Below are 22590 nucleotides of genomic sequence, written 5' to 3'. Positions count from 1 at the left end.
CTCATATTACTTTTGGAGGGGAAAAAAATAGCCCTGCATATAAGGACCAGATGTCTTCTTGTGCCCTCCACAGAAGACCAAGGAAGAAATAAAGGCTGTAAGAGCTCCGAGGAGCTCAGGCATAGCTGGGAGGCAGCCGTTTTGATGGCAGGCTAAATCATACAAGGCAAGGAATATCGTTATCCCTGAAGTAGCTAGGCTCAACCTAGTTAAGACTGAAGTAGAGAAGTTTGGACAGAACTGAAGGGAACCAGAGGGTCTAAAGGCTAAAGGAACTGCCTGTTGTGGTTCATTCTCACTGAAGTGAGTGGAACCAAGAAGGTGCATGCATCCCATCTCTATCCCTGAGAGCCCTAGAGTTGAGGAACCAAAACCCCTGGTGCATCCTAAACACTGTGATTTTTGTGGTTTGGGACATTTTTTCCCCTCTTGTTTACTGTTTTGGGCAGGAGAGTACATTATACATTTTTTAAATCACCACTTAAGAGACAGTGCAGGAGGAGGTTTTAGATTTTGTATGATTTTCAGAACATTGAATCTGAGGTATGGAGAATGGAGAGGTTGTATTTTTTTTGCATTTGCAGATATCTGGCAGATGACTTAAAAAAATTTAAGTAGCCCAGCCCAGAACTCGAGAAACAAGAGGAGAAAAATAGAGGAACAGCTTTATGTCTCATACTGCTGTCATGGACCTGAGTATGACATCTGAGGCTGGCATAGAGGCTGGCAAAAATATTTTTAAAGATGTTTTTTGAGGGTGAGAGGGGGTTAGTGACCACTGGGGGAGTAAGGGGAGGTCATCCCCAATTCCCTTCAGTGGTCATCTGGTCATTTTGGGCACCTTTTTGTGCCTTGGTTGTAAGAAAAACACGACCAGGTAAAGTCGTCCAAGTGCTCGTCAGGGATGCCCTTTTTTTCTATTACGGGTCGAGGATGTCCATGTGTTAGGCACGCCCAAGTCCCACCTTCGCTACACCTCCAATAAACCCCCTTTAACTTTGGCCCTCCCTGCGACGGAAAGCAGTTGGGGACGTCCAAAATCGGCTTTCGATTATACTGATTTGGACGACCCTGGGAGAAGGACGCCCATCCTCCGATTTGTGTCGAAAGATGAGCATCCTTCTCTTTAGAAAATGAGCCCAATAGGCACCTACGTGCGTCCAACGCATGCCAATTCAGAACTACGTGTGTGTAAAATTTCTGGCATGTGGCGCTAACTGAGCAGTAATCGGCAGCATGCAGATGCTGATGATTACCGTCTGGTTAACATGTGAGACCTTCCTGCTAATTCAATGGGTTGTGGTAAGATCTCAGGCCCAAAATGGATGCACGCCCATTTTTATTTTGCCGCATGTTCATTTTCGGCCAAAAAAAATGAACATGCAGGTGTGTTGAAAAATGGACCTGCGCATGTCCAATACACATTTTTCAGCGCACCTTAGTAATAGGACCCATAAATGTAGCATCTTTGCAGTTACCTTCACCCCTTAAGTGAGCGGTGCTCTCTCTAATATCTATATGAAGGATTGACAGAGAGCCATAAAATGAAGACATGAACGAGATGGTGTCAGGTTGTTAGTGTGATAAACTTTTTTGATTAAATATAATGGCTACAATCACTGAACATAAAAGTGAATAACTTCTGAAGCAGAACATCAGAAAGGAAGTCTAATAGATCTGTCATAGGACTGATAGTGTTCTTTTCACATTACAGGGCTACAGAAAGTTACTGATGCTCCAAGTCTTTCGCCAATAGCTTTTAGAAAGAACGCGATAACCAGAGAAAATTGGGTAGATAAGGATTTCTTCCCCTGGAAATAACTGACATATTTTTATTCTTTGGCAATGCTGAGTTTTAAAGTGGTGTGAAAATGAATAAAATTTAGATAGTGAGAGCTGAGAGACAAAGAATAATTGAATCGCAGTGTGATTGTTTTGTAGGTTGTAGTTCAAAGCTTAGGTCTGTCTTGTAATCCTATCCTCCAAACCTGAACTCCATTAGGTCAATGAGAACCTGCCGAAGTAGTTCTGGTGTCACTCTTTGCAATGCATGGACATGCAGTTCTGCTTTACTTACAGAAATCAATTAAGGGTTTAGAAGCATGTTTGCACGCACTTATTGTATAATTAGCTATGCTATATCTTTTTGATAGGTAACCTCTAAGAACTCAGGGGTCTTTTTATTAAGCTGTAGTAAAAGGGGGACTGTGCTAGCGTCTGTGTGTGTTTTTGATGTGCACTGAGGTACCCTTTTACAGCAGCGGGTAAAAGGCTGCCAATTGTTTGGGAAAAGAAATGGTCATACAGAAAGTGAACCACTTACTGCATGGCCATTTTGGTGGGGAGCCCTTACTGCCACCCATTGAGATGGCAGTAAAGGCTCCTGTGCTAACCTGGTGGTAACCAGGCAGCCTGAAGCGCTGCCCGATGTATCACCGGTTAGGTTCTGGTGCTACAAAAATCCCTCAAAATTACTACAGTGGCAGAAAAGGTGTGCACTGCGGGTGGGAACTACTGTCGCCATTGGGCTACCACGGTAGTTCCGTAATGGTACACGGCAAGCTTATTGCCGCAAGTCAACCCTTTAGTAAAAGGGTCCCTCTGTACAAATGTCCAGGACAAGCCATGTGCTCTCCAGGGTTTCTGGAACCCATACTTTAAAAAAGCTGGGGATCAATAGTGCCATTTTCAGAACTAACTTAAGTGAGCAGATGCAAAGTTAATAGATACTTTTACCCAAGGATTTTGTGTCAGTTTCATTGGAAAAGTAGGCATGCACCTTCCCTTTGAAAATGTCCCAGGAAAAGTACCCACAAAGATTTGCATCTGTTTTTTCTAGGAATAATTTCCCCAGCCGAAACAATGTATGCTGCTTTCAAGATTTAAGTTTATTAGGAGCTTACTACCCTGATTATCAGCAGTGCCAGCTAAGCGGCTTACAGACTAATTAAAAAAAGAGAAAGAGAGGAGAAAAGATAAGACAAACAAGAAGGGGAAAGGGGATGGGATAGGAAAGTGAGGAATGGGAAACACACCAGGCGGGGAAGTAATTTCAGAGGCCATGGTGTAAGAGACTATGAATGACATTTGAAAAGGGACTGGAAGGATTCTCCAAAATGATGGGTTTTAAGGTCTGCCTTGAACCATTCCAATGTAGTTTGAGATTTGAGATGCTCCAGAAGCTAATCCCAGAGCTCTGGGCCTTGTACTGAAAAAAGGGACCGTCAAATCACAGCTCTAACTGTAGTAACTATCAAGCAGTGCTGGGTGGTGGAGCGGAGACATCGTGTTGGGACATAGACAAGGCAAGGAATAAGTGTTCCCCCATGGAATGGACTTTGAACACAAGAAGTAAGATTTTGTAGGTAATATGGTAAGGAAGAGGGAACCAATGAGAGGACTGTAATAGAGAGGTGACATGATCATATTTTCAGGCATCATGTACATAAGTACATAAGTATTGCCATACTGGGAAAGACCAAAGGTCCATCAAGCCCAGCATCCTGTTTCCAACAGTGGCCAATCCAGGTCACAAATACCTGGCAAGATCCCAAAAAAGTACAAAACATTTTATACTGCTTATCCCAGAAATAGTGGATTTCCCCCAAGTCCATTTAATAATGGTCTATGGATTTTTCCTGTATAGGTTTGATTGCTGTATTCTGAACAAGTTGCAGCGATGGAGGTCTTTTAAAGTAAGGAATTTGTAGAGCGAGTTGCAGTAGTCATGTTTCGTAACAATAAGAGAGTGAACTAATACATTGAGGGCTGATATATGTAAGAGAGGTCAGATGGAATGAATTAACTTCAATTTATAGAACATACGAGAGATGATATATGATAAAGTAAGTTTGTTGTCAAAGATAACACTGAGAATGTGAGTACTCGTAGCCAAAGGAACAGGAGCACCACACAGAGGTGGCCTCCAAGAAAGACTAACTGGATAAATGACTTTTGAAAATTGCTCTCTAAATATAATAAAGTATCTTTAGAAAGTTTGAAATCATATTCAACAGCAGCCAAATATCACTTTAATGATGCTAATTATTTGGGAAAACCCTGTTTCTTTCCCATTTACTAAATGGAGGTTAAAAGTGTCTGAATAAACAGACAGAATACAAGAAATGTGTGTAAGCTGCCTTGTAGAACACTGGTTAGATTGAAATCCGATGACCTTTAAGGGTGTCTGAGACCTTAGCAGCCCTTGAAGTTGACTTTTCTAGTCATACAGGGGGTAAGTAAACTAAACTCTGAAAAGACTACATTACTCTGGGTGAGTAACAGTCTCAATACTCTAAACCAAGATCCAAAATTAGATGGTAAACCATAGTTCTGAGTCTGGATTCTGAATTATCTTGGCATTCTGAAATTAATGTTTAGGGGCCCTTTTGCTAACCTGTTCTAAAAAGTGGCCTGTACTATCTGTAGCATGTGAGTTTCCCGTGCACTGAGGCCACTTTTAGCGTGGCTGTAAAATGACCGCAATTTCCTTTTTTTCTATTAATGGCCCATTGCACTGGGTGTGTGTGTGTGTGGGGGGGGGGGGGGGGGGGGGGGAGGGGTAGGATGATTTCCCATGAAGCAAAGCACACTTCCACCCTTGACACCACTGCCGCTAAAGTCAACCAGCGTTCATTTGTTGAGTGAGTGTGACCTCCAAACAAGTGACAGAGAGGCTTCTTCAGGCTTTACAGGTAAACCAAGTTTTTATTGTACATAAATGTTAAAAATTATTTTAAACAGCTTTAAAACAGTAAGCTAAAACCATTGACTAAAGTGCATTTCAAATTTAAGAAGTCATTTAGAACCCTAAAGACATTTAAAACCTCAGCTGAGCTTACTAAAGTGCCATATTTATTTAACCCCCCGCTCCCCAACAATTACTCTTTCTTTTGCATATAATACTTCAACCCAGGAATCAGGTGAGTACTTCTTGTGTTATTCCACTCTATGTGGAAACTCAAAAGAGTAAAACCTTTCTTCCTGAGATATATCTTCCGTACCCTGGTACAGTCAATGGTAATAAGTCACCTGGACTACTCTAACACATTGTACGCTGGTTGTAAAGAACAGACTATCGAAAAACTCCAAACAGCCCAGAATACCACAGCCAGACTCATATTTGGAAAAACTAAATATGAAAGTGCAAAACCCCTAAGAGAGAAACTTCACTGGCTCCCACTCAAGGAACGCGTTGCGTTCAAGATATGCACGATTGTATACCAAATCATCCACGCAGACGCCCCAATCTACATGCTAAACCTCATGGACTTGCCTCCCAGAAACGCCATAAGATCATCCCGCAAATTTCTCAATCTGCACTTCCCCAGCTGTAAAGGACTAAAATACAAGCTGATACATGCCACCACCTTCTCTTACATGAGCACGCAGTTGTGGAATGCATTACCTACAGCCCTGAAAGCTATTGATGAAATAACCAACTTTCGCAAAGCTTTGAAGACACATCTCTTCAACAAGGCCTACAAAGAGAACCCATAGCCTTACAAAATTACCTCACCAATCCACCCAGTTATTAAAGTCCACCTTCTATTCTGCCTAACACCTTCCTTCTTTCTTCCCTCACTTAATCTTTGTACATTACTAATTGTATCTGATATCATGGAATGATTATGTCATAACCAAACTCTGTAAGCCACATTGAGCCTGCAAATAGGTGGGAAAATGTGGGATACAAATGCAATAAAATAAATAAATAAATTCTTTTAGTCTTTCTCCAGTTTAGGATGAATGTGCTACTAAAGCTCTTCTCTTCCCTTACAGACCTTGTAGATACTCTGGTAAGTGTATAACAGCTTCACCTCAGCAACAGTCTTCTAAAATAACTTGCTTTAACCAGCATTTGTGATTTTGGCAGGAACTTCTCAACTATAGCTTTTCAGATAAGCATCCCTCTGCCCTGGCTCAGTGTTCATTTAAATGCAACCAAATATTGACATTTAAATAAAAAGAACTGAGTGTGCACACCAAAATGAAAATAAAAATATAATAAAACTTCACCAACTCCGGCACTTTCTTGTGTTGGGTACCCAATGAAAGGCTCCAGAAGAAATTGGAGAGTCATGGGATAGGAGGTAGTGCCCTATTGTGGATTAAAAACTGGTTAAAGGATAGAAAACAGAGAATAGGGTTAAATGGTCAGTATTCTCAATGGAGAAGGGTAAATGGGTCAGTATTCTCAATGGAGAAGGGTAGATAGCGGAGTTCCTCAGGGGTTTGTGCTGGGACCGCTGCTTTTTAACATATTTATAAATGATCTAGAAATGGGAGTAACTAGTGAGGTAATTAAATTTGCTGACAACACAAAGTTATTCAAAGTTGTTAAATCGCAAGAGGATTTTGAAAAATTACAAGAGGACCTTACAAGACTGGGAGACTGGGCGTCTAAATGGCAGATGACATTTAATGTGTGCCAATGCAAAGTGATGCATGTGGGAAAGAGGAACCCAAATACAGCTACGTAATGCAAGGTTCCATGTTAGGAGTCGCTGACCAAGAAAGGGATCTAGGCATTGTTGTTTATGATACGTTGAAATCCTCTGCTCAGTGTGCTGCGGTGGCTAAGAAAGCAAATAGAATGTTAGGTATTATTAGGAAAGGAATGGAAAACAAAAGTGAGGACATTAGAATGCCTTTGTATTGGTCCATGGTGCGACCGCACCTTGACTATTGTGTTCAATTCTGGTCACCGCATCTCAGGTATAGAGAAAGGTGATGAAAATGATAAAGGGGATGGGAGGACTTCCCTATGAGGAAGGGCTGAAGCATCTAGGGCTCTTCAGCTTGGAGAACAGATGGCTGAGGGGAAGTTTGATAGAGGTCTATAAAATAATGAGTGGAGTGGAACAGGTAGACGTGAATCATTTGTTTACTCTTTCCAAAAATACTAGGACTAGGGGGCATGTGATGAAGCTACAAAGTAGTAAATTTAATACGAATCGGAAAAAATCTTTCTTCACTCAATGTGTAATTAAACTCTGGAATTTTTTGCCAGAGAATGTGGTAAAGGCGGTTAGCTTAGCAGGATTTTAAAAGGGGGTGGACGGCTTCCCAAAGGAAACGTCCATAGACCATTATTAAATTGACTTGGGGAAAATCCACTGCTTTTTTCTGGGATAAGCAGCATAAAATGTATTCAGCTTTTTTGGGATCTTGCCAGGTATTTGTGACCTGGATTGGCCGCTATTGAAACAGGATGCTGGGCTTGATAGACCATTGATCTGTCCCAGTATGGCAATACTTATGTACTTATGTACCATGGGTTTTCCCAGCAGCTGGACCAGTCTCCAGATCTCCTCCTCGAAAACTCTTCTGAGCAGGTTCTCAGGACCTACTAACCTTCTCAACAAAATCAACAAAACAAAACTTTAACTCCCTGTATTGGTAACTAGGTCAGTGCCTTCTTGGGTGGTAAGGCTGTGTATGCTAGCTAATTAGGAAAACAAAATATAATTATTTGTCCATGCTCTAATTTCCCAAAATCCCAACAGGTCTTTTGATGCACTCTGAGCAATCTCCCTTATAGAAGTGCTCAATCTCACCAGTGCAGCACTCAAACCTTAATATTCTCCTCCTTAGAGAACCATCAGGTAGACATTACATCAGAATTCTGCCAAAAATGACAAGTCTCAAGCTCTGTCAGCCTCTAAACAGCCAAACTTCTCCAGCCCTGTTCAGATTCCAAGCTGCTTCTTTAGTTCTTGTGCAGCACTGTACATTCGAAAGCTGCTTCCAGCACTGAGCCACTTTAGCTCCTATGCAGCATCCAATATCCTAAAACTGTTTTCAGCTCTGAATTTCTCTTTCCCTCAAGAAATTCAGGTAAGTCTCTGAAATTACTTTTAAATCACAGTTCTTCCTTAAAGTTACACTTCCCCAGAAGCAAGTTTTACAGGTTAAAAAAAAAACTCAGCCTCTTAAAACCCCAGCTTCCCTTTAAAACAAAATCATGAAATAAATAGCTTTCTCAAATAATCTCTTGTCATATTCCTTAGGGGAATATTGTTTTTCTAAAGTCTCAAGCTCCTCAGACCCTTTTTGGAGCTCTTTCATCAACTGAAACAGACTTCTAATTTCCAATGTTTTTCTCACTCACTAAAAACAGAAGTTTTCCTTCCCTTTCTTCTGATCACTTTTTTCCCTAAATTCTGTCAAGAACCCAGACTGCACTCACACTTGGCTCTGTCTCTCTACAAGTCTGTCCAATCGTCTAACTGCTACTTTCTAGTGACATCGCATCTTTTACCAGACTCGCACAGGTGAGGGTTCCAAAACCTGTAGAAGTAATCTCACCCATTCCACAACCACACTTCAGAGTTCTGACTCATTCACTCAACACACCAGTTCTCAGCCCACAGGTATCTGAGGCTTAAATATCCTGACAGTCCCTAGCATTAGCACTGCCTCACTGCTATCCCTCACCTCTAACACTGCAACAGCTCTACCTTGCTGCCAGCCACTGACTGCTCCCAGCTGCCCCTGAGCCTGGAAAACCCAGGGGACTTGAAAACAATTCAGCCATGCAAGGCGCAACTGTGTTTTGCAGATAGCCTTTCCCCTGCTACTGGGCTCTGGCTCTGTGCACTGAACTCTGCTGGGCATTCTCTCCAGCCCACCCCTGTTGCTGAGCACTTCAGGCCAATCAGGGCCATTTCTCTGGGTGTTTTTCACGCCCTCGCCATCCGGGGACTTGCTCTCCTTATTACTGGGTCAGCTGACCAATCAGGGCTCTCTCCACTAGGTGCTTTTGTGCCTCACACATCTGGGCCTTTAAGCCCGCTCCAGTGCTCCCCATCTCCTCTTGGGGACCTCTCTGCACTACCGTGCATGCGTACTAATCACACATGTGTGTGAACATGGCTTCTGCGGCCCTGGGACAGAGTCCCGATGGCACCTGAGCATAGCCGCCAGCCATCACCCTTTGCCACTTGGGCCCAAAACCACCCCAACCATGACAGTCATCGAACCCCATAGCACTTCTCTCTCCAGAATGAGATAGCTTCTGGGTTCATGGCACCCGCGACTCCGCCTTCATGCCGGCTCCATCAGTCCTGGGATCCTGCAAAGCCCGGGTAAGTGACTCTTTTAATTTAACCCCCCCCCCCAAATATTAGACCCCCTTGCAGAGGTAGAGAGTAGGTGTGCCCTGCTCTAATCGGGTAGCCTGGATAAATTGCCACATGCTGCCCCAATTAGCACAGGGCTATTAGCACGTGAGCCCTTACAGTCACTTATTTGCTAGGCAGTAAGGACTCCTGCGCTAATCCCACACTAATCAGGCAGCACACAGAAATTTACCTATGCTACCTGAGTAGTGCAGGGCACACCTACTCTCTACCGCCAAACACGCCCCCACAATGAAAACTAAAACCTATTTTTTAGCGCATGGGTAATGTGCACTGATTCCAAAACTACCGTGGGATGCCTGAGGGGCCATTTTACTAAGATGTGGTAAAATGTGGCCTGCGATAGTCTGGACACATGAATTTGGTGTGCACTGGGCCAGTTTTACCGTGGCTGGGAAAAAAAGGCTCTTTTTAGTGGGGTGTTAAATTGCTGTGCACTTAAGCCACCCATTGACCTAGCAGTAAGGGCTCACACACTTCTTGTGTGGTAATCAGGTAGCGTGTGTTAATGTGGCTGCACTGCCGATTACTGCCGGAAACGCCCCCCCCCCCCCCCCCCATGTGGAAACAGCGTGTGCCAACTTCAAAATTACCACTGGGCACCTGCGCTAGCCTAGCGGTCGTGTCGATTTGGCACACACTACCTGCGTGATTGCTCTACTGCAGCTTAGTAAAAGGGCCCCATTAGTTTCTTCTGTTTTTAATAAATTTCTATAACAAATTTGTTCCTAGTTATCATCTGATGAGTTGCAGAAGGTAGTTCATACTTTGATTTTTTTTTTCTAAACTTGACTATGGTAATTCCTTGTAGATAGGTCTTTCTATAAATTCATTAACAAGGATTCAATTGTTACAGAACACTGTTGCTAGAATTAGTTTGAACAAATCCCATTACGATAGCATTGTTCCATTGTTGAAATCCCTACATTGGCTCCCAGTGGTGGCCAGAACTGAATTTAAGATTTTATGCCTTGGGTTTAAAATTCTTTATGTTGAGTTGTCCAGGTTATCTTACTCATTTAGGGATCCTTTTACAAAGCAGCACTACCTGTTAGCATGCACTGAATGCAAAGAAGCCCATGGGAATTGAATGGGCTTTTTCGCATTCAGTGCGCCACTAATTGGTCATGCCGCTTTGTAAAAGAAGCCCTTATTCTTTCTACCCATCATTTCACTAGAACAATCCATAAGAACAAGCTTTCATATCGTGTTATTCATTCTCTAAATCTCAATTCTTCTTGCAAGAAAATGCTTATTTTTACTGCAGTAAAGTACTAGAATTATCTTCCAAGTTACATCTTGAACAGATTATTCAAAATTCTGTAAACAGTTAAGAACTTAGGGGCCCTTTTACAGAGTGGCAGTAAGCCCAATGCGGGCTTACCACTTGCTCTTCCGGGACTACCGCTAGGCCAACTCGGCCTCCGGCAGTAGTCCCGCCCTGAGCATGCACCATTTCCGGGGGAAAAAGAAAAACCCCGGAAATTCTTGCATGGCGGTAACCTGGTGGTAATCGGGCATCGCCACGCGCTGCCCGGTTACTGCCAGATTAGCACGGGAGCCCTTATCGCCACCTCAGTGGGTGGCGGTAAGGGCTCCCCATTGCACAGTCATGTGGTAAGAGTTCTCTTACCGCATGGCCATGTGTGCCTGGGGTCTCTTTACCTGCTCCGGTAAAAATGACCTTGGCGCATGGGAAACACTGCCCCCGCTGCTAGCGCAGGGCCCTTTTCCACACAGCTTTGTAAAAGGACCCCTTGACTATTTAATAAGTATAAAAAACAAAAACAAGACAAGTGAATTTGTTTGTGTGAAGAAGTGGAAAAGGTGGTTTGATTTTTACTATTAGGGGTATACTGTGTTTTTACCCCTCTTAGTTCTTTTACCCCTGACGCAGCCTGAGGGCGAAACGTGGCCACGTTGGGTAACTGTTCAATAAAGCACTTCTTTTTATTTACTTGTTTTGGTATTTTGTAAGTGATCTGCTTTTACTTTGTTCGTATTTAATAAGTATTACAAGGTTAGATAGTTATTTTTTGTTAGTTAAATTATTTGTATTAATGTATTGTGATTATTTCCTTTTTGGGTCTGTAAATTGTTTCTGAGCTTAGTGGTTTGCTATGGTCAGTGTGTTTCTTCTAGCAAAAAAAGGTGCCAGTACTCAAATGTCAGGCCACCCTTCAGGGATGAGGTGATCACTGAGGGACTCACCCCACAATAGCCAGGACCCCTGCAACCAGTCACAGAATCTATGACAAGGCAGAATTGGTGTGTAGAGCCGGAGCTCTTTCATTAAAACTTGGGGACCATGGGTCAATTTTAGCACACAATAGAAAAGGTGCCGGTACTCAGTACCCCCAAGTACCCCCTCAAAAAAAGCCCTGGCTATGGTATTACAAAGTTTGTTATTTTAGGTTATCTATTTGGCTAGCTTAAGATCATCAGATATGGTTAACACAGGCCCTGCCCTTCTTTCAAGCACAGAAGGATTTCACCCATATTACTATACTTCTCCCTTAGCTTTTTGCTGCCTAAGGGGTCCTTTTACTAAGCTGTGCTAAAAAGTGGCCTGTGCTAGTTTTGGCATGTGAAATTAGCATGCGCTGGGCCACTTTTTACTGTGGTGAGGAAAAGGCCTTTTTTAAATGGGGCAGTAAATGGCTGTGCGCTATTATTAAATCTATTGTGTGGCTATTTACTGCCTGAGCCATTACTGCCACCTATTTAGTAGGCAGTAGGGCCTCATCTGCTACTTGTGTGGTAATCGGACAGTGCAGCCAATGTGGCCGCACTGCCAATTACTATTGGGTATGCCTCCCCCCCCCCCCCCCCGTGGTAGAAAATAGAAAATTACTTTCTACCACGGGAAGCTGCGCACGCCAGCTTTGGAACTACCACTGGGCTACCTGTGCGATAGTCCTACTGCAGCCGAGAAAAAGGGCCCCCAAAAGCATAATCCTATGGTTTTTAGCATAAACATTTACCTACCGTATTCTAGACCAAGTCTCCTACCACATGTTATCTGCACCTTCCAGGGTATCTACCCTATTGCAGTTTTTGATAGCAAACCTTACCGGACAGCCTTTACACAATATCGCATACAAAAATGTTGGAAAGAACTGATTACATAATGCCCTTATCCTCAGGGTTAGCATTTACCAGTACCCTTTGTTACTTCCCATTCAAACAGTTTCTAATCGTCAGTGACTTTAAGACTTATTTATAGGCTTATTTATAAGTTGCCTATGCAGAACTGTATTAAAGGGTTTGCTGATACCTATGTACACCACATCAAGTGCTCTCTCTCGATCCAACTTTCTGGACACCCATTCATCACTGTATTGAGCTAGAACAGGGGTTCTCAGCCCAGTCCTCATGACACACCTAGCCAGTCAGGTTTTCAGTTACCCACAATTAATATGCATATTCATATTCATTGTGGGTATCATGAAAGCTTGACTGGCTAGGTGTATCCCAAGGATTGGGTTGAAGACCCCTGAGCTAGAATCATGTTCTGTGCCACACGCTCCCTGTCACCCTTGCCGCGCCCACTGTGCCACAGCAAAGCAGAGGAGACAATGGATGGAGAACAATTTTGGTTCCCCAACCTCCTTTGCAGCAAGATATTGGGCTCCATCTGTATAACTTTCAGTTTTGTTTGACTACAGCAAACATCCACACTAAGACTCCTGAGGAAAGCCCTTGCGGGACGAAACACGATTATGTGTTGAGTCTTGGATGATATATTAAAGACATTTGTTTGGCCATCGTCTGCTGCTCTTTCTTTAGTCTTTCTTTCTTTTGTTGTGACTGTTTGGCTTGTGTATGCCCACAAGGGTTACTGTTCTTCAATCAAATCTATCCATTTTTTTTGCCTGTGAAGGAAGCCTGTATATGACACCAATGTAAACAAATGTTCCCATTTTCTTCTTCCAAATTAACCCACATTGGCTTCTTGTTACTTTGTAAGTTCTGCAATTCAGTTGCTTTAATAATATCTTTAACATGTAGTACCATTCCCTTCCCTTTCTTCCTGTCCTGTCCTTCCGGAATAGAGTATAGTTTGGTATGACAAGCAATAATAAACCTTCAAGTGCTATCAAAGTTTTGGTCCATCATGTACAGACACTCATTGTTGGCGTAGCAGAGAAGCTCCTAAGAATAGTTATAGATCTAGTGCATAAATCCCACTCTTTAAAAATATTTTATATATTTCAAATGCACATAAAAGAGAGAAAATACTCATCCTAATTCAGTCTGGGTATCAAAATCTTCTCGCCAGTGAACTTAGGGGTCCTTTTGCTAAGGTGCGCTAAAAAATGACCTGCGCTAGTGTAGGTGTATGTTTTGGACATGCACAGATCCATTTTTCAGCGTGTCTGTAAAAAATGCCTTTTTTTGGCCAAAAATGGATGTGCGGCAAAAAACAAAAATTGGTGTACCTCCATTTTGGGTCTGAGACCTTACCACTTCCCATTCAATTAGCGGTAAGGTCTCATGCATTAACTGAGTGGTAATCGTCTATGCACGTACGCTACCGATTACCGCCTGGTTAGCGCCGCACATCCAAAAATAAAAAATATGTGGTAGCCAGCCGGTAATTCCAAATTGATACACATTGTGCGCGCAGAGGCACCTATGCGGCTTAGTAAAAGGGCCCCTTGGTCACTTCACTATACATCTTTACTGAATCATCATGGTGTATCTTGCCATCTTTCATTCCAATCTGAGTTGTTATAAGTTTGCAGAGCTGGCGCTAGTAAAGATCACAGGGGGTGTGTCCTTGAGGCAGCTCACTTGTCGGGCGAAACAAGTCGGACAATAGAACTCCTGGGTCCGACTAAAAAGGTTATAAAAGATAAGTAAATCAATAATTATTGAAAGAACGAAAAAATCTAGTTGTATTTAAGGTAATACTTGTAAAGTGGACCAGTGAAGAATTAGATGCTTCTGATATCGCCATATAAATCCTGAAAGGGTGGTGGGCGGTGAGCATCACTGAGGTCACTTGAAAAATCTGTTCAAACTGTTGATATATTGAGAGAACTGCGGAATAGAAAATTGAAGTGACAGTGAATGATTTCTGTATGGAATAACGTTTAATGGACTTGAACTGGATGCTGAGAAGTTCTTATGCCACACTCTATTATGTGCATATGAAGTAGAAAAATATGTTTAAAAAACATTATTTTGGTAGCACTTGAATATTTTCCATACAGGACTGGTATTTTTAGAGTCTTATTTCTGAAAAGGCATTTTCAAAAAACAGGACCATGCAGAAAGCCCATAGAAACCAGACAGTATAAACTGTTCACCCCACAGCCTACTGGGAGGTAAGGTCTTCCTCGCCCTAACACTACTATCTTATTTATTTATTTGTTACATTTGTATCCCACATTTTCCCACCTATTTGCAGGTTCAATGTGGCTTGCATAGTACCATAAAGGCATTCGCCAACTCCGGTAGAGAAACAATTACAAAATGATGTTGTGATCGAATAGGTTCATGTGTTACAGACACTTTAGAGAATCGTAGAGAGGAAGAGTTAGGTAGTGAACTAGTGGCCTACACTAGCTCTGTCGTACCTTAACACATCAAAATCCATTGGTTTCACTGTTGTACTTAACACAGTAGGGTGGCAGACATCATAAGCCTACCATAGTCCCCACGAGAGAACCTCAAGCAACCCCCACTACCCTGTGCGTTCATGATCTCTATGTAGTGACTCTCACTAACCTTGAATATGCCTCACTTTGACTCAAACCCATAACCATAATTGGTCAGAACTATCACAGGCCAGTATAGATAATCTCCAAACCACAAACCTAATCTGCAACGACAAAGAAGCCCTCTGCCCAAATCTGTCATCTTCTCTCCATGAGATACTCAAAATATGGCAAACATGACCACCTGGCAAAAAGCCCTCAACAAGATAATATTCCTCAATACCAAATCTATCCAGAAAAGTCTGAACCAACTGTATAGTTTACTTATGCCAACGTTCTCTTCTTATCAGAAACGTAAGTGCAGGATATCAATCCCTCTAAATTTCTCAACATTTGACTTTATAGCTTCACCCATTCCCAACCCCTAGGTAGAAAAAAACTAAGCTGGACCTCATTTGGTGGTGACTGCATTTCAGTTTGAGGAAGGAGATCTGTGGGGATGAAGAAAGGGTCCGGGGGGGGGGGGGGGGGGGGGGGAGGGAGGGTAGCGGGACTTTTCTGGAAATTTTGGTGATAGAGTTTAAAGGCAGGGCTTGCTCTTTGAACTTATATTTAAAAAATATCTCATTCTAAAAAATAAAACTAAGGGGCCCTTTTGCTAAGCTGCCTTAAACAGTGGCCTACACTATGGCTAGCGTGTGGGCTTCCCATGTCCTGAGGCTGCTTTTAGCTGTAAAATGGCCACATTTCCTATTTTCCCAATTAATGGCTACACATGTATTTCCCAATTAGCGCACGGCGATTAGCGTGGGAACCCTTACAACACATATTTTCTACATGGTAAGGGATCCTATGCTAACCATACCAATCGGTTAGCTCATGGTGATGCAACTGCACTAACCAATTAGCATTGGGCACGCCTACTCTCCGCCCCCAAACGCCCCCAGTGCTATAAAATAAAAAGTATGTAACTTTGTAAGTCTATGTGCTTTGAACATGAGCAACTAAGCCTGCTCAAGAGCATGTATAAATGTTAAAGCACATTCTATATGCATACACTCATATTTTATAAAATACAAACATAAATTGTGACTCTGCCAAGGTCTATCCTAATTCCTTCCCTGAACAAGCTTACTGTGCAAGTATATGCTGGGTTCTACTATGCATTCTTTTAAACATACCCTAATTTCATTAGAGACCTTTTCCACATGTATATCACTGTTTTACTCATAGGAAAGATTTACAGAATTACTTCCTTGGGGGCCTTTTTACTAAGCTGCGGTAAAAGGGGCCCTGCTCTAGCAGCGGTGACTGTTTATGCCATGCATCAGAGCCTCTTTTACCGCAGCGGGTGAAAATAGGCTAAAATGAAATGGCCGTGCAGTAAGTTCACACTTGCCACGCGGCCATTTCGCGGGGGGGGGGGGGGGGGGGGGGGAAGAAGCACTTACCGCTACCCATTGAGGTGGCAGTAAGGGATCCCGCGCTAACCCAGCGGTAACCGGGCATCTCACGACGCTGTCCGATTACTGTCAGATAACCCCTGAAGAATATTTTTTCAATATTTCTGCTAGTGCCAGAAACGGCATGCACTGAGGGTGGAACTACCACTGGCACCTGCTCTAAGCCGGCGGTAGTTTCGGGTTGCCGCATGGCAACCCTTTAGTAAAAAGACCTCTTAGTGATTTGTTCAGTGGGATTGTGGTTTACTTTTTTCAAAGGCTGGTGGTACTTCCTTACTCTTCCATTCTTCAATGACCAGAGACGGGAATGCAAAACCTCCTAGTTCAAACCAGATTCCTCTTTGTCTTCCTATTCTGTCTTTTTGCCTCTAATGGCAGCTTCCTATGAACATAAGAACATAAGAGTAGCCATACTGGATCAGACCAATGGTCCATCTAGCCCAGAATCCTGTTTTCCAAACAGTGGCCAAGCCAAGTCAAGTCACAAGTACCTGGCAGAAACCCAAATCGTGGCAACACTCCATACTACAAATCCCAGGGCAAGCAGTTGCTTCCCATGTCTGTCTCAATAGCAGACTATAGACTTTTCCTCCAGGAATTTGTCCAAACCTTTTAAAAACCCAGATACGCTAACCACTGTTACCACATCCTCCGGCAAAGAGTTCCAGAGCTTAACTATTCATCGAGTGAAAAAATATTTCCTCCTATTTGTTTTAACCACCATCCCCCCTCCCCAACAGATAATAATTGGTTAACATTAACCAATAGGTTTAGGTAAACTAGAGAAAAAGCTGGCAAAGCTAGCCCAATCCTCCACTAGAAAGCATTTATTTTATTTAGATTTAGCTCATGCTTTTTCATTGGTAGCTCAAGGTGAGTTAGATTGAGATACAATAGGTATTTCCCAGAGGGCTGATAATCTAAGGCCTTATTTATTAAAGTGCAATGAAATAGCTGTTTTGTTCTTGAAATTGTTATTTCATTTATTAGTGAATCCCATGATACCTTACTTCAGTGCAGGAGGTTAGTGAATCCTGCGATCATTTTCTTAGCCAAGAATATCACGTGTTCCTGGCTACAACAATGCATATATAGTAGGCCCCAGTTTGGGCCTAGTGTGTTTTAAAGGTGAAAGCCTATTTTATAAAAACAACATAGGTGACAGTGCTTTATAAAATAGGTTTCTAAAACCAGCCCCAACAGCGCACAAACTGAAATGCACAAATTTACACTCACACTGTCACTCAGAATGGCTCCTGTCCCACTAGACCACCAGGTAACGGCTGGTAGGTACCCTGGATTTAGGGGGAATGATATGAGTCTTATCAGGAGATTGCGGGTTGATTGGGGGTTGGGATGTGGGCTTGGATCAGGGGTGGGTGTCTCATCGGAGGAAGAATTTGATTGGGTGGGGAGGGTATGATTAGGTGGAGGGGCTTTTGATTATTTTATTTATTTATTTGTTACACTTGTAGCCCACATTTTCCCACCTATTTGCAGGCTCAATGTGGCTTACATATTGCCGGAGGTGCGAATGCAGACTCTGGTGTAAACAAATACAGAGTGATGTAGAGATAAGATAAGGTTCATGTGGTATAGCCACATGAGATAGGATAAGGTTCATTAGGCATGGATTGCCTAATTAGGCAGGACACTATGACTGGGCAAAGGGGTTGTGATCAGGGTGGTGGTGTGGGGGGGGGGGGGGGCATCACTGCAGTCCTTGGAGGCCTGATGCTCCTGGGCCGATGGACTAATGCTGAATGCGAGGTGGTTTGAGGGCAGTGTTATCCTTTCATTCTGCAGGTTGGTGACTCCCATGTTAAATCAAAGTGCAATAAAAGCTTGGTTTTCACCGTACCTTGATAACTGATAACTTCCCTCCCTTATCATGACCATTGCTGCAATACTAGACATGGTGATAGAGAAGGCCTATTCATATAGGGGAAAATTCCTGGAAAGCTGCGACTGAAAGGTCATGGCGTTGGAGTCTTAGCACAGGATGGAGCTGAAAAACAAAAAGGAAGAAGTAGGCTAAAAAAAGGAAGCAAAAACATAGATAAAGTAATTTCTCATGCACAACTGGTTATACATGTAGCATTTTACTGTTATCTGAGTATCCAATAGTTCCACACTGATATAAACCTCAGAAGCATACACTGGCAGATCCCAGAGGTTGTAGTTATTTACTGAGGCTGTAAAGGATGTGGATACAAATGCATCATATTGCTTTTTATTTTTCTTCTTTGGATCTGACTCTTTTCTCCTGTTCCTTTGGGATTCCAGCTCATTTGGAATCTACAAGGAATGTACAAGGGCATGGATTTTCATGTATGGTTACACCGAAGGGCCTTTATTTTCTTTTTAATTCCACTTCTATTTAGTTCAGTAGGTATAGCAGCACTCCTCAGCCAGGGCTTACTGCGGCACTCTCTCTTGTACCCAGTACATAAGCACCCTGGGTTATACTGTTAATGAATAACCCTCTGGTCTACAGAAGGATGTGAATGTTGATTCACTGCTGTTTTGTAGTTCTTTTGGCCTTTGGGAGCAAAAACCAGGCTTGGGCTTGAAACCTTGATTTCCTTTATGTCAGGCACAATAGTATCATCAGGCTGGCCTTATTTGCATACATTTCCAAAAGAGAGTCAGCCTGCAGATATATATCTGCCTACATTTCATTAATATTAAACAGCAGCTCTGTGTCAAAGACCTCTGGTGTTCATTACACCTTAGGTGTTTTATCTACAACAACAAAAAAAAGGAATAACCAAAAAGCCTTTAAAGAAGCATTGCTGCTCTTGTGGGACTGGGATCTGTAAATATGTCACGGCATTGTGTGAGAGCCGGGGTGTGATAGAACAAAAATCAAAGGTATGTTGAGAATAATACTGCATTCATTTCCATCAGTCACGGGTGGGCTAGAAAGCCATTGCAGCTTGTATCTAACATGTCCTTCTAGGCTACTTAGACTAACCCACATGTGGTGTTATGCTGGATATCACTCCAGTCTTATATCCTCCCCATGATATCTACCTTATATTTCTGACCCTGCGTGTATAGTTTAACTCTTTAAAATATCAGCAAGGCACCCAGTGCTTACAAAATAACTCACACAGCACCAAATCAAAACCCCAAGCTGATCCTTTTAAAATTCTGTCCAAATTACTAATTTAAGAAGTTAGGAAGATTTAATTCCAGTATTGAATTTCTCATTGAGGCAATTAATGCATTTCACTTAGTCTTTTTTACAATTCTCAGACTACACCTGTCACCATGTTACCTAAGAAATTCAGAGTTTATTTAAATAATTAAAGTTGCTGATTTCAGCTGAATATTTCATGCTAATTAACATTACATAATAATGTGAAGAATTCTTGCAATGAGTGGATGCCGACAGTCTCACCCCATGTGTCTGCATAATGGGTTGAATCCAAGCTTTGTAAAATGATAAAATAATCATAGTAAAGGTGCTTCAGCATCTGCACTTCTTTGTGTTTGAAGGCAGAATACTAAAGGCAAAGTAGTATAATAAGCTGAAAGTACACCAGTATCACCCAATAATATCATGCCTTTTTGCTTAGTCATGACATGGAGGTTGGTGCTTGTCTGACTGGGCAGTTTCCAGAAACATCTCCCTTTGAGCAACATACTTTCTCTAGACATCATTATTATTGTCATGATTTGTATACCAACTGAAGAGAGCACTTTGGGCTAGATTCTATATATGGCACCAAAAAAAAATCAGTGACAAAAAAAGCTATTCTACAAGCTGCACTTAAAGTTAGGCATGGTTTATGGAATAGCGCTTATACCCAGGAATCGTGCCTGTTGCACGAACTGGAATATGGTACAAATGTACACACCTACATTAGGCTCATATGCCAGTTATTCTATAACAACACGCATTAATTTTAGGAATGCCCCCATTACGCCCAAGACCCTCCCATTTCTACACCCCCTTTCCAGATTGTGTGTGCATTCCAATTAAATCTAGTTATTGCCAATAATCATTTGTTAAAGAGCCAATTATTGATGCTAATTAGCTCACTAGCCAATTAAATTGAACATGCAAATTAGGCGTGTGCCCAAATTTTCATGCACAATTTTTGGTGACTTTTCTAGAAGTAGGGGTTTTATTCATACATATAGAGATAATTCTATAAATTTGGCACTAAAATTTATACACTGGTTAAAAATGTAAGGGCCTGTTTATTATGATTCCCTAGTGGTTTTAGTGTCTCTAGCTTTTAGTTGCACTAATTTTTAGTGTGCGTTAAAAACACTAGTGCATCTATAGCACAGCTTAGTAAACAGGACCCTAAATGTTTTGAATACTTGTATATATATGTTTGAGTGTACATACACACATAAATTCCCAAATTCTGCCTAAGTACTATTCAGTAAATATGTGCATAACTTATATATCCCCAAATTTTATATATGGCGCTCAGAATTACATGTCCAATTTGCATGTGCAATTTAATCGAATAACAAGCCAATTAAAACCAATAATCAATTATTTATGTTAATTATCATTAATAAAATTTACGCACGCATTTTTAGGTGCTGGGATCTACACATAAATTTTACACATGGCTCCAAAAAGGGGGCATAACCATGGGAGGGTCATGAGCAGATTAGGGGTGTTCCTACAATTTATACATGCTGTTATAGAATAAGGGGGATCCACACAAAATGAATCGGAGAAAATATTTCTTCACTCAACGTCTAATTAAACTCTAGAATTCATTGCCAGAGAATGTGGTAAAAGCAGTTAGCTTCGCAGGGTTTAAAAAAGGTTTGGATAGCTTTCTCAAAGAAAAGTCCAGAAGCCATTATTAAAATGGACTTGGAAAAATCCACTGTTTATTTCTGGGATCAGCAGCATAAAATATATTGCACTGTTTTGGGATCTTGCCAGGTACTTGTGACCTGAATTGGCCACTGTTGGAAGCAGGATACTGGGCTTGATGGACCTTCGGTCTGTCCCAGTATAGCAACACTTAAAAAAAAAAACTTTTATTCGTTTTTCATTTATATCTAAAAACAGAAATGTATTGGCAATCTCAGAAATAGATAATTATAGGCATTACAATAATATATATATTACTATAAAGAAAATTTTCTTTTACATTTGTTCACAATAATTTGAATCAAGAGCTAAGAAATTATAACAAAAGGAAATGTATTAATAGATCAAACTATTTATCAGCGGATGGGAGAAACGAATATCCACAGCCAATTTAACAGCATTTCAAAATTACGGGAGTGGCTCCAGAGACGGAGCAACCTTTTCTTTTGATTCAATAAACTCTAAAAGTTTCTTGGGAGTAAAAAAAACGTAATTCACCAAATCAAAAGAAATACAACACCTACAAGGAAATTTCAAAATAAAAGTACCACCTAACTTTAGAACCCTTGACTTATATGTCAGGAATTCTTTTCTTTTGAGTGGCTCATGCCAAATTGGGGAACACTTGTATCTTTTGTCCCAAGAAAGAGTTATTAATGTGCCTGAAATATGACTGAAGGATATTATTTCGATCAGGCTCAAGTGCAAATGTTACCAATAATGTCATTCTTTCAGAAATAAGTTCAAGAGAAGTTTCCAGGAACTCTGTTAGATTTAAATTAGTAGGAGAAGCAGCTTGAGGTTTATCTTTAGATAGTCCAGGTATTCCTGTTATATATTGGGTTCTCGTTATGGGGGGATAACCCTCCACTGGAATCTCCAATATTTCCTTGAAATATCTCTTAAGTATATCCAAAGCATTTATCAAAGGAGATTTCGGAAAATTTGAAAATCTCAAGTTGTTCCTACGTCCATTATTTTCAAGAAATTCTAACTTTCTTTCCTGGATTGCTCTTTCTTTACTTAAAGCCTCTGTAAGATTTTGTAATTTCTCAATTTCTCCTTCTATTTTCGAAGTTTTAACACTCTGCTCTTGAATTTGGTCGGACAATATCTGATTAGATTTTTTAAAGTCAATTATTTCACCCTTAACTGAAGTATTCATCAAAAGTAAGGTATTGTTCATGCCCTGAATGGCATCCCATAATGTATTCATACTCACCACTGCAGGTCTCATTAATCCTCCGGTACTCACAGTCCCAATCTCCTGGGCTGTGGAAGCAGTTTCTCACAAAGAGTACTGCGTCAGTGACTCTTTACCTGGGGTTGAAGTACTCATGGGTCCTCCTTCTACAAGCGCTGAGGGTCTAGGAAGTTCCAAGGCCTCAGAATGCCGTGACCCCACGAGTATCGAATAGCCGATGGGTTGCGGAGGTGCTGTGTAACATGGAGGACTCAGCGTC

The sequence above is a fragment of the Microcaecilia unicolor genome, chromosome 6 (assembly GCF_901765095.1).
Source record: "Microcaecilia unicolor chromosome 6, aMicUni1.1, whole genome shotgun sequence".
Classification (NCBI taxonomy): Eukaryota; Metazoa; Chordata; class Amphibia; order Gymnophiona; family Siphonopidae; genus Microcaecilia; species Microcaecilia unicolor.
This window is presented reverse-complemented; position numbering follows the sequence as displayed.